Genomic DNA, 11,696 nt, shown 5'->3' with positions numbered 1-11,696 from the left:
CTCATGATTCCTAAACACAAAGATGAATTATTGCTTATTACCTAATCTTTGATATTTTTTGTATATTACCAACACTCTTTAATGCAAACAGGGATTGATATGATCTTCCTTCTTAATTACTTTCCATTATTAGAGGCCTGACACATTTCCTGACAACTAAGCCTTTCTATCTGTTTTTCATGTAATCATTGGCATAGTTGGAAATTTTTCTTTCTGAAAATCTATGCTGATTTCCCCTATCTTTTCATTATGGTTCCCTGAATTGTATTCTCTGTATATTTCTCTTTTCAATTTTCAATATTACATGGACGCATAAACACACACGCATTTTAAGGAAAGAACACAGCTGAGTTCTTTATGGTCAATCAGAATGCATGTAATATATCCAGAATAACACAAAGCATAGAAGAAAATATAATTTAATAATGACATTTGGATCTTCACACTCACATACACACACATTTATGTGTTCATATATATATGAAATATGTGTATATATATATATATATATATATATATATAGAACTATATCATAGTTCATAGAAAGAAAGTATTGTCGTCAAAGGGAACCACAGGAGCTTTTTTATTCTTAAGAAGTTAGAACCCTAATTCAAACCATATATTTATGACCAACTTTTGGGCAGAGAAGAGAAGGCGGAAAATTCTTACATCCGTGAATTCTCAATTACATTCAGATCAAAATAAAACTCATGACAAATGACATATTAAGGGATTTGGAGGTGCTCCACAGTTATCAGAGACCCAAATCCCTTCCATATATCTGCCCTGAATTTTCACTACAAGGTCATGCCATGGTCCAAGATGGCTGTCAGAGCATCAGTCAGATCTGTTACAGGCTACAGGAAGAAGGGGAGGGGGCAAATGGCACATTCCAGCTAGCTCTATCCCTTTAGAAGAAGCAGGACTTGAAGTTCCACCCAACAATTTCTATTCATATCTGAAAAAGAAGTTAATCGTGTGGCTATGTACACATAGATGGAAAGGACGTTGGAAAAGCAGTCCTTTACCTGGGTGTTTTTGTACTCTGCGTGAATATGAGGATCATTTACTAAAAAGGAAGGAAGATAAGCAGTTCTATTGCATCATTTCTATTTGCTCTTCCAATCTACTTCACATCATCATCTGCTCTGCTTTTTTCCACCCCAGGAGGCTAACTAACACAAATTGCCTCATCAGAACACTCTTGCCCTCTGTCTGCCAGTTAGAGTTAGCCAATAGGACAAACAGGAAAGCTGAAGGACAGGAGTAGTCAGTGTTGTGGATGTTTAGTCTCCATGCTTCGTTCCTGCCAGCCTGCAATTTTTGGGCAGCTGCACCCAACTTCTTGAGACCATAACTTCTACAAGGGAATCTTTTTCTATAGTTACAGCTGCACTTGGAACTAGTTCTTTGATTTGTTAGTCTGGAAGTACTCCACCTTTCCTATCTCTGCCCGCACATTCATGAATAAATCTGTGGTTTGCTCAGGCTGCCGTAACAAGTATCAGAGACTGAATGGCTTGACCAACAGAAATCTATTTCCCTCACAGTTCCAAAGGCTAGAACTGTGAGATCAAGGTGTTGGCAGGATTTCTGTATTCTGATGTCTTTCTCTTTGGTTTGTAGATGGGCGTCTTCTTCCTATATCTTCACAAGGTCTTCCCTCTCTACCCATCAATGGCCTTATTCCCTCTTCCTATAAGGACACCAGTCATATTGGACAGGGGCCCACTCTTATGACATCATGTTAACTTTATTACCTCTTTAAAGACCCAATTTATAAATACAGACACATTCTGAGGTACTTGGGGCTTTAACAGGAATTTCTGGGCAGACAGAGGTACATAATAACAGACCATAAAAAGTCACTTCAATAAATTTCTTCAGTTACTCCCTAAGAGTCCATTTGTCCTTGCTGGAGGCTCACAATCTCTCTCTTAGTCTCCATAGCACTTGTGGCAGTGTTTTTCAAACTGTAATGTACATGCACATTACTTGGATGTCCTGAAAAAAAGCATTTGGATTCAGCAAGGAGGAGGAGTATTGCTATCCTGCATGCTTCCAAATGATGTCACTGTAATGTACCACATCTTGAGTTGCAGAGCCCTCTCCCTCTCCCAATATTTAAAAAATTTTTAAATTGAAAAATTTTTAGAGAAATTCTTTAAATTTCCCAGTTGCTGGGAATTTTTTTTTCCCCCAAATTTCCCAGTTGCTGGCATGAATAATCATTCTACTCAGCTGGTCCTGTCTCACCTTGGACTTACTGAGACTAAATGAAGTTCTGTTCTGTTTTCTTTTTTTCCTGGGTTCCCACTAAACATCTTGACATAAGGACTCATACATCTTCACTTAATAGAACAATGTGCTCTAACTTACTGAAAGTGTGACTTCTGGTTTTCAGTGCAGTTCAATATAACATAGATAATGTTTATTGTAACTTGTTTATAAATGTCTCCCCAGAGTAACATGTTAATGAACTTTCACTTTAATTCCTCAAAGTTGTTTGAGCTAAAATGCATTCTAAGTGCCATTATAAAATAAAGATTAAACATAAAATAAAACATCATAAAATCTTTATAAATTAAATACATTGACATTTCCTGGGTTGTTCTTCTTTTACAATAGCTCATTAGCACAAAAATAAAATTATTTTAATTTGGACTTAGGAATTACTATCAGTCACTCCTCTCAGAGTTAGGCATTACTGGTTTTCTCAGGAAGTTTACATTTTTAATCCTAAATAATAATGTGGAAAAGGGATGCTGCTGCCAGTGTTACATTATATGCATAATGGCAGGTAACCATTACCTTAAAACTAATAAATATTAACATTCTAATTGAATAAATAGATGAATAAATAAGGGACTAATTGGTGGAATAAGTGAACATGATATATTTACCAAGTATCCAAAAATAAAGGTGAAGAAGTATTGGTGAGACATCTAGTTGCATTGACAAAGGTATTAAGAGTCTTCTGGGGAGTTTATATTTGATAGTGTAGGAAATGAGTCATTAAGGTTTTTGGTTTTAGACTCATACTTTCTGATGGGGCTTCTTTCCTCAAGTCATATGAGCTTATACTGCAAATACGGACAACAAAACAGTAGAAATAGAGTAAATCTAGCTTCAGCTAAGCCAGCGGGAGGCCTGGACTGCAGCCCTGCACTTCCTTGAAAGAAGCCCATGTACGCCTGCTTCTGAGAGTCAGCAGCAGAACATCTGCCGATCCCCTCCATTATTTGTTTACTTTAGACTCCCGAGAGCAACTGCTGCTACTTGTCACAAGCTTGATACGTTCCAGATCAACATCGTCCCGAATTTGTACTGTCACCATTTTGAAGTGAAGGAAGAGCACCATTACCAAACAAGTCGGAGATGCCTTAGGCTCCCAGTGAATGCAGGTGCTTAATGATGTAAGAAAAGCCAGAGGGAAAAAAGAGGAAGCAGCAGGTAAGATCACTATTCATAGATACACTGCCACGTTCTTCACACCAGCCAGAGGTAAGTCACAAATTACATTACCCAAAAGGAAATGAAGCAAAATCAGCTATATTAATCAGATTATATTCAGCCATAAAACTTGCCATTTAGTCTATATAGGAATATTTCTCAGGGACCTGAAAACGACTGAGAAAAACCTACCCCTGCGAGTTTCCCTGAATATGGTACCATGGAATGTGGTGAATAGCATTTTTGTCTGTTCCATAGACCTTATTCAAGGAATAAGTATTGATTTATATAACTGATTTGCTAAAACACTTATAACATACTTGTTATAGTTCTTCAGCGTAGGCTAGATAGATATTGTCATGGTTGTATAAAACTAATTTAACAAAGGAATAATACATCTAGATTTTAAATCTTTAATGATCTGACTTATCTGAAGTTTAAAATTTAGAAGATCTAGAGAAATAGATGTGTGGTATTTCTTTCAGTAAAATGTGTTTACTATCTCTTTACAGTGGGCTGAGGATATGGTTTCACACTTGCTGAAAATCTTCCGAATCACTGGTCTTAGATGATAAGATGTATTGCAAAAACAAGGTAGTAGAGTTCTCCAATTGTGGTAAGAAAGATCCATCCTGTCAGTTTTGGATTTATTTTATGATTACATTACTTGCACACCACTGTAATTCAGGATTCACGTACTATGAAAGAAAACATCTTAAATACTGAAGGTGAATACAAATATCAATGGGCTGTAACTATAGCTCAAAATAAGGCAAAAATTCAATAGACATAATGAACAATTTGTTTGTCTAAACTCAAAAGTTTATTTCAAAATAGGCTACATGAAGTCTATAAAATTATTATATACACATTAAGAACTGTACTCACTCCTCTAAGTAGTTTATTTTCAAAGAGAGAAAGTGAGCACTGCCACTCCAGGAAATAGTTTTCTAATAATTTCAGTAACCCAAAAGGAAGCTATTCATGCAACAAATAATAGACAGTCAGTTGATCTACAGAATTAAGTTTAAACAGCCTATGAAAAACACTTGAATTCCTGCACATTTCAATAATACAATTAGGAAGAGAAACATCCTTCAATTCACTTTTACATGTAATGTCCTGATACTTGCCATATGTTCAGTTACTTTTTTTAAGAACTTAAATATTTCTATGTTCCACTAGAAAGTTCAGAGAGCCCTAGGGTATCTATGAGTGAAAACATTTGAAGTCAGAGCACTGAGATAGCTTTAAGAAGATGTAAACATTATTTACTAACGATTTCTCTCAAGAAATGTAGACCTTTATATTTACAAACTAATATTGGTTAAGAAAATGGACAATGTCTAATATGGGACACATGCTCTAAAACAATCCTACTGATGTCCATTTAATTAATTTTGGTATTCAAATGTAAAGCTGATTTCCTAACTACTTCTTATCCCTAGCGAATTATGGTGGAGGGTTTTGCTAAAGGTTAGAGCACTAAACACAAAGCTAATCCCAGTACTTACTAGAAAAGGCACTAAATCATAGTGAAACAATTATAACAGGTGGTATGCAAGTAATGTATTCATAAAATAAATCCAAAGAAAAATCTGTTTACAAATGAATATGAAATTATGGAAATCAGTGACATTATGAGAAAGTTAATAAGAAAAATTAAGGCCTTTCTTTAAAAAAGGATTATACTGAAATAAAATAACTGAAATATCATTAAGAACTCTCCATTTTAAGTGTTTGCCTTCATGGGGTGAGACTGTCTTTAGTTGAATACCAGGCCCTCTCAAAAGATAATAAAAAGATAAGTATACTCCCAGAGACTAGTCATACAATTTCAATGAATCAGTTACAAAGAATTTTGAAATCAATCCTTTGTTTTTTAAAAAAAAAGATCAACATTTTTTTATAAAAAAAACAAAAGTTGTTGTTTCAAAGAGACATTTTTTTATTTCAGATTTTTTACTTACAAATTTATTTAACAGGAGTGACTGAAATTAAAAAAATGTAATTGAGTCTCATCATCATGGAAATGGCTTTAAGAGAAAATTGATCAGATGGATATTACTGCTTCCCATTTGGAACCAGTAAAGAGTTGCCACTGATAAATAGCCAAAAATATTCTAGGTATGGGAGCGCCTGGGTGGCTCAGTGGGTTAAGCCTCTGCCTTCTGCTCAGGTCATGATCTCAAGGTCCTGGGATTGAGTCCCACATCAGGCTCTCTGCTCCACAGGGAGCCTGCTTCCCCCTCTCTCTCTGCCTGCCTCTCTGCCTACTTGTGATCTCTCTGTCAAATAAATAAATAAAATCTTCAAAAAAAAAATACCCTAGGTATGTTATATAATACAAGTCTGTTCACAGGGGGAAAAAAATAGGAATTAACTTACCTGAACAAGTTGATTTCATCATAACAGAAGCACAAAAGAACCACCCATGCCTCTGGGGACATTGATTGCACCATGCACCCTTGAAAAAAGCTTTGGCTCCTTCATCTCGAGCAATCTTCCTCCAGCAGTCAAGTGTGCCTGTGTACATGATGTCAGTTCCTTTTCTCTTGGACTGCATCATCATACTGACATAAGCAGTGTCAGATGGATAGGAAGTCAACGCAGCAAGTGCTGTGATAGATTATGTGAGCATCCACCTGCATTCCCTTTGCAGTGTCATAGATTCCAAAGCAGGCAGCTGGGTAGATGATAATATCTTACACAGACACATTAAAGCCTGGTATAGGTCCTTCACCTTTGTGGATCTTAACCAGGCAGTCACCAAGGCCTGCGAATTTCTGTTCAGCTCCAGCTCTGCCCATACCAGCTGCTAGATGGGTAAGGGCAAAATCAAGAGGATACACCAAAACACAAGAATGTGGCCCCAATGGTACCACATAGTGCCAGATTCCCTGAAAAGTAGTGCCAAAACTGGGTTCTCTTATCCACACAACCCAGGAAGGAGTTATACTTGTCCTTGAAAACAAAGTTGAGAGCCTGGGTGGGGAAGTATCTGATTACACACCAGAAGGACAAGACTCCCTGCTCCTTGGGGATATGAAACATACAGTGTATAATGCCCTCCCTACTGCTTATCCATGGTGTTTTTGTCTCTGGCTTGCTGCACTTGCAGCATCAGCTTGACCCACTTGATGGGCACTACCATGGTCTTGGAGATGGCCATGGCCACTCCACCTGCTAGGCAGTCTTACAGCAAATGAAGGATGCAGCACCATCTATCATGTTGAAAAGAACAAGAAGGTGGGAGACTGTGGGGCTGCGGGAGGAACTGGCTGGGACTTTAGGAAGTATATATATATATATATTTTTTTTAATTATTTTTTTATTTTTTATAAACATATATTTTTATCCCCCGGGGTACAGGTCTGTGAATCACCAGGTTTACACACTTCACAGCACTCACCAAAGCACATACCCTCCCCAATGTCCATAATCCCACCCCCTTCTCCCAAACCCCCTCCCCCCAGCAACCCTCAGTTTGTTTTGTGAGATTAAGAGTCACTTATGGTTTGTCTCCCTATTTTTAAGATTTTTTATTTATTTATTTGACAGACAGAGATCACAAGTAGGCAGAGAGGCAGGCAGAGAGAGAGAGAGGAAAAGAAGCAGGCTCCCTGCTGAGCAGAGAGCCCGATGCGGGGCTTGATCCCAGGACCCTGAGATCATGACCTGAGCTGAAGGCAGAGGCGTTAACCCACTGAGCCACCCAGGCACACCTAGGAAGTATATTTTAATCTTTAAGGAATCATTGTCAACTCCTCAAAGTAAATTAATACGCTTTGTTAGCTTGCAATTTTTATAAAAAGCTTTTAAAAGCATTATTGTTAAACAAATATTGACATAAAACAAACTGCCCATATTCAAACTCTAGAAATCTTTCTCACAATTCTTTTGATTATATTTATAGACAGTCATATCTTTTGTTAATAATATTATAATTAATATTAATATTAATTTCACTGACTTATATGGCATTTGGGAGCATCTAATCCAGGTAAACAAATGGTTGTGTCCTGTTTCTCCCTGCCTGAGCTTCTTTTTCTCCAGATATTGAGTGAGTTCTTTTCCTTCTCACTCTAGTTCTCTCTTGAGTTAAAAAAAAAAAAATCTCATTTGCAATCTGTTCCACTTTTTTCTCTTGTTGTAAGGGTGACAATGCCATGCTAGGTCTCTGTATGTCTGAGCTAAACCCACAAGTCTGTGTAATGAAATTTGGTTACTAAATTTACAAATGATGTTTTTCTGAGATATCTAATTTACTGTCTGCATTCATATACTGCCCAAAGAGGTTGAAGTAATAGAGAATAATTTTTTTTTATTGTATTCCTAGACCTTAGAGAAGTGGCTAGGAAAATCCAACAAACATTTACTGAATAAATGTCTTATGAATAAATAAGATAAATATATCTTGATTTTGTTATTTAGAAAGTTATTTCTCACTTGCCTACATATCAAATTTACCTAAATAGGCAAATATATTGTTACTATTGTTGGCAGTGTATTGTTATTCCCTAACATACCATGATCAATTGCCTTCCTTTTCCATTTTGAAAAAGCACCCATAAGTTCAATGCAATAGTAGTAAAAGTGTTAAAATTATGTTTTTTTCTTAACTATAACACTTGAATTACATATTTAGCCCAATTTAATTTAAAATAAATTGCATCAGCAAGCGACAGAAAATACCACAGCATTATTTTTCTACTTTGATATCCTGATCTTATTTTGGATCTGGAGTCTTATGGAGATGGTTTGAGTACATACTCCATACACAATTTGTAATCTGAAAGTCTTGCTAAAGTGCAAAAATTTGGAAATCAACAGAAAATTTGATGAGCCAGTGGAACAGTCCTTAACTATTCCTCTGTAGTTGAAAGTTAAATAGAAATAATCCCTCTCCAGCTCACATGAATGCTTCCTTCAAGATTTACTCCTGTTATTTGAAAAGTAAGCTCAATTGCATTACATAATTTCTGAGGTGAATATATAAAAAGTAGTAAAAAATAAGCTGGTTGGTGCAGTAAAAGTGACTAATAATAAAGTAAAATGTAAAGTCTCATATCACATTAAAACTTTCAAAGAGTTGCATTAGACCAATTATCAAATTACCCCTATTATATTTTCTATTATGTATAGTGTGTATGCCCTAGAAAAATTCAAGAAATGCACAAGAATACAAAAGACAAGTTAAAAGAGTCACTCATTAACATCAGCATAGAATAATTTCTTTTGTCTGAGTGGAAGACATTTAAACATGGCCATATCAGTATACAAAAAAGATTTAGAAGATAAAATTTGAAAGTAGTGGTGAGAGAAGAGATCATTACTGGAGCAAGTGCCCCAAGACAACAAGAAGAGGTATGATATACATTTTAGGCATTGGAATTAGCCTCAGATGGGAGGGAGACCACTACTTCCTCACCAAATTAGGATTAAGAGAGGAGAAGGAAAGAAAGTTAAGGAGGGAAGATGGAAGATTGGTTAGCTATAGATGACAATTACTTTTCAGGAGATGGCAGAGAGAAAGACAGGGTCCCTACCATCCTACCGTGATTTTCCTGTGAAATAGGAGCCACGGTCATCTAAGGTCAGAAGGTGTAGAGTAATAGGAAGTTGGCCGATGAATTAATTTGGTCTAGGAGAATGGCAAGAAGGAGAAAAAGACATAAGAAATGGTTGACTTGCCTCCTGTAGGAAGGAATGTAAGCAGCACAGAAGGAGTGGTGGAAAGATTGGGAACTATCAAATTGTAATAGTTTTGTAAAAATTAAAATGTTCATTAATTAGAGTGCAAAAAATAAGAACTCAGGTTATTGGTTTGAATTGAGTGGGATTCAACTGGTTTGAGTTAGAAGGGAACCACTGGAAAGACAGTGGGAATAAAGGTAATAAAGGCAAAATAATATTTCTAAATGCAAGGCAAAACCTGTGTTGATACTTCTAATATATGCTACAAAAATTAATAGGCTAATATTCTGGTTGCCTTTTGCTGTGTAACAAACCATCTAAAATCGAGTGGTATAAAATAATAATTTTATTATGTTTGTAAATTCTGTAAGTCAGGGATGTAGATGGCACAGGAGAAAGTAGATATTCTTTGGCTCATGTCTGAAGCTTCTGCTGGGAAGACTGGAACATTGGGGAGGTGCTCTGAACATCACTCTCTTGTTCTGTGTAGTGTCTGGGCATCTTTACATGGGCTTTCTGTGGGACTTCTCCAGCATAGCATTCTCAGTCTAGAGAGACTTTTTTCAGGGAGCTCCAAGAGTGAGTGTTCCCGTAAAGAAAGCAGAGGCTGCATGGTCACTTACAACTTCATTTAGCACATCACATCATCACATAGTGTCATTTCAGAAATACTCTATATTGTCTGAAGCAGTCACAAGCCCACCTAGATACAAGGGGAATGGAGCTTAAGAACACTGCTCAGTGAGGGGCATCGAACAGTAGTCATATTTTAAAGCTGTGCTAGCTGGACAAATATTGTTACTACTTAATTAAATACCTAGTATGTGCCAGGCCCTGTTGTGAGCATTTTTCATATATTAATTTATCTAATCCTCCCAACACCTTACGAGGCTGTTATTAACATGACCCCCAAATTGCTGTATGGAGTTTAGGTAATTTATCCATAATCACTGATGGGGAAGCAGCCATTGCATGACCTGTTGCCCCTCTCTGGACTTGCTCACTCAGTGCCCTGGGTCTGGATCCTTCCCCAATAAGGAAGCCAGGTCCTGAGCTAGTGTTGGCTAGATTCTTATTATTAGGAGAAAACATTCTGTTCTTGATACTCAGTGAACTTCCTTCTATTTTTTAAGATTGTCATATGTCACCTGGCCAGTGACACCAGTGTATCTGTCCCTAGATGGAAAGGAACAGAGTCTTCCCCTGCAGCATGAGAGGGGCACGTCCATTGGGAAAGACCTAGTAGTCATGGCAGCTCAACGCACACTGACAAACACTGATCTTAATTTGTGTTGTGTCTCTTCCTTTCCCTTTCTGTGAGTAAAATGTTTCAACAGTATTTTGTGTGTTGAGTCCTTCTCAGTGCTCTGAACAAGTAGAAGATGAAGTGGGCCAGTCTGCAAGCTCCTACTTGTGGTGGCTGGCAGTGTTAAGATCCTTGCTGTCTCCATGAGGTGGGAATCCTCACCTGAGATTGGTAGCTGGATATTTACGCTTGACAATCACATAATCAGCAACATCTCCAGGATTAACCTAGCCAGGCAGGCTGGTCTCAGTTTTGGGCCTGAATCATTATGATAGGTTTTCTTTAAAACAGACGGAAAAGAATAATAATAATAATTTGAAAATAAGTCCTCATACAGTCATATATCTCAATAGAACAGGTGGTCTTTTCTTGATCTAAATACCTCTTGAAGTGATTTTCTCAGGAGCCCCTGTCAGTTCTCTATGAAAAATTCTTATTCACTAAGTTGCTAGACAGAAACTATAGCTCCATGATGTACATAATGTTATAGATGAATAATAAAACGATAGCATTTCTAAATGAATTAAAATGTGGTCATAAGCCAATCTGTGTATTTGTCTAGCTAAAACTTTTACATCAGTTAATACTTGAAATTAAATATGAAAGCTATGGGCCAGTAATCTGAATGAGAAAGAGAATGAGAAAGACTATGAAATGTGGTTAGAAATGAGAGCACCAAGGATGCTTGGGTGGCTCAGCTGCTTAAGCATCCAACTCTTGGAGAACGGCTCAGGTCATGATCTCAGGGTCATGAGATGGAGCCCCAGGATCAAGATCTCTGCTCAGCATTGTGAGCAGCAGTGAGTCTGCTTGAGATTCTCTCTTCCTCTCCCTCTGCTCCTCCCTCCACTCACTCTCATTCTAAATAAATAAATAAAGTCTTTAAAAAAATAAATTAGAATACCAAGAGGAAACCTGGTGAGGTCAGGGCAACAGGACATAAACTTTGGTTTATGAGAGCATAAACAGTTCTGAGTTTGAATTCTGACTCAGATATTCAATGAAATGAGTGATTTGGAGTTAATTACTTAACACCCAAGGCCAAGTTTCCTCATCTGCAAAAGGATAGTATACATATCCAGCTGGGTATTTTGAAGGAATACTATAGAGTATATGTAAAAATACCAGCAATAAACACTTAACTTCATGGATTAGACATCAAATAATTTACAGTAACAAGACTTTCAAAGGTTGACAGGTAAATCATCCAGAAAGAAAGATACATTATGATAAATTATCA

The 11,696-nt window shown here is 36.9% G+C and overlaps 1 pseudogene across 1 annotated transcript in view; it reads right to left on the bottom strand.

The window, feature by feature from the left end:
- Nucleotides 1-797: 797 nt before the first annotated feature.
- The window catches only part of LOC309842495 (ADP/ATP translocase 2-like), a 36,387-nt pseudogene continuing 25,488 nt past the window's right edge, over nt 798-11,696 (bottom strand). The window contains exons 2-4 of the transcript in view: nt 5,842-6,648; nt 3,251-3,407; nt 798-857 (exon numbers count right to left, since the gene is read on the bottom strand). The product of the transcript in view is annotated as an ADP/ATP translocase 2-like (transcript). The remainder of the gene's footprint in view (nt 858-3,250; nt 3,408-5,841; nt 6,649-11,696) is intronic.

The sequence above is a fragment of the Mustela nivalis genome, assembly GCF_964662115.1.
Source record: "Mustela nivalis genome assembly, chromosome: 10".
In the NCBI taxonomy this organism is placed as follows: domain Eukaryota; kingdom Metazoa; phylum Chordata; class Mammalia; order Carnivora; family Mustelidae; genus Mustela; species Mustela nivalis.
Note: the sequence above shows the minus strand (reverse complement) of the source record. Positions and strands in the feature narration are given on the sequence as shown.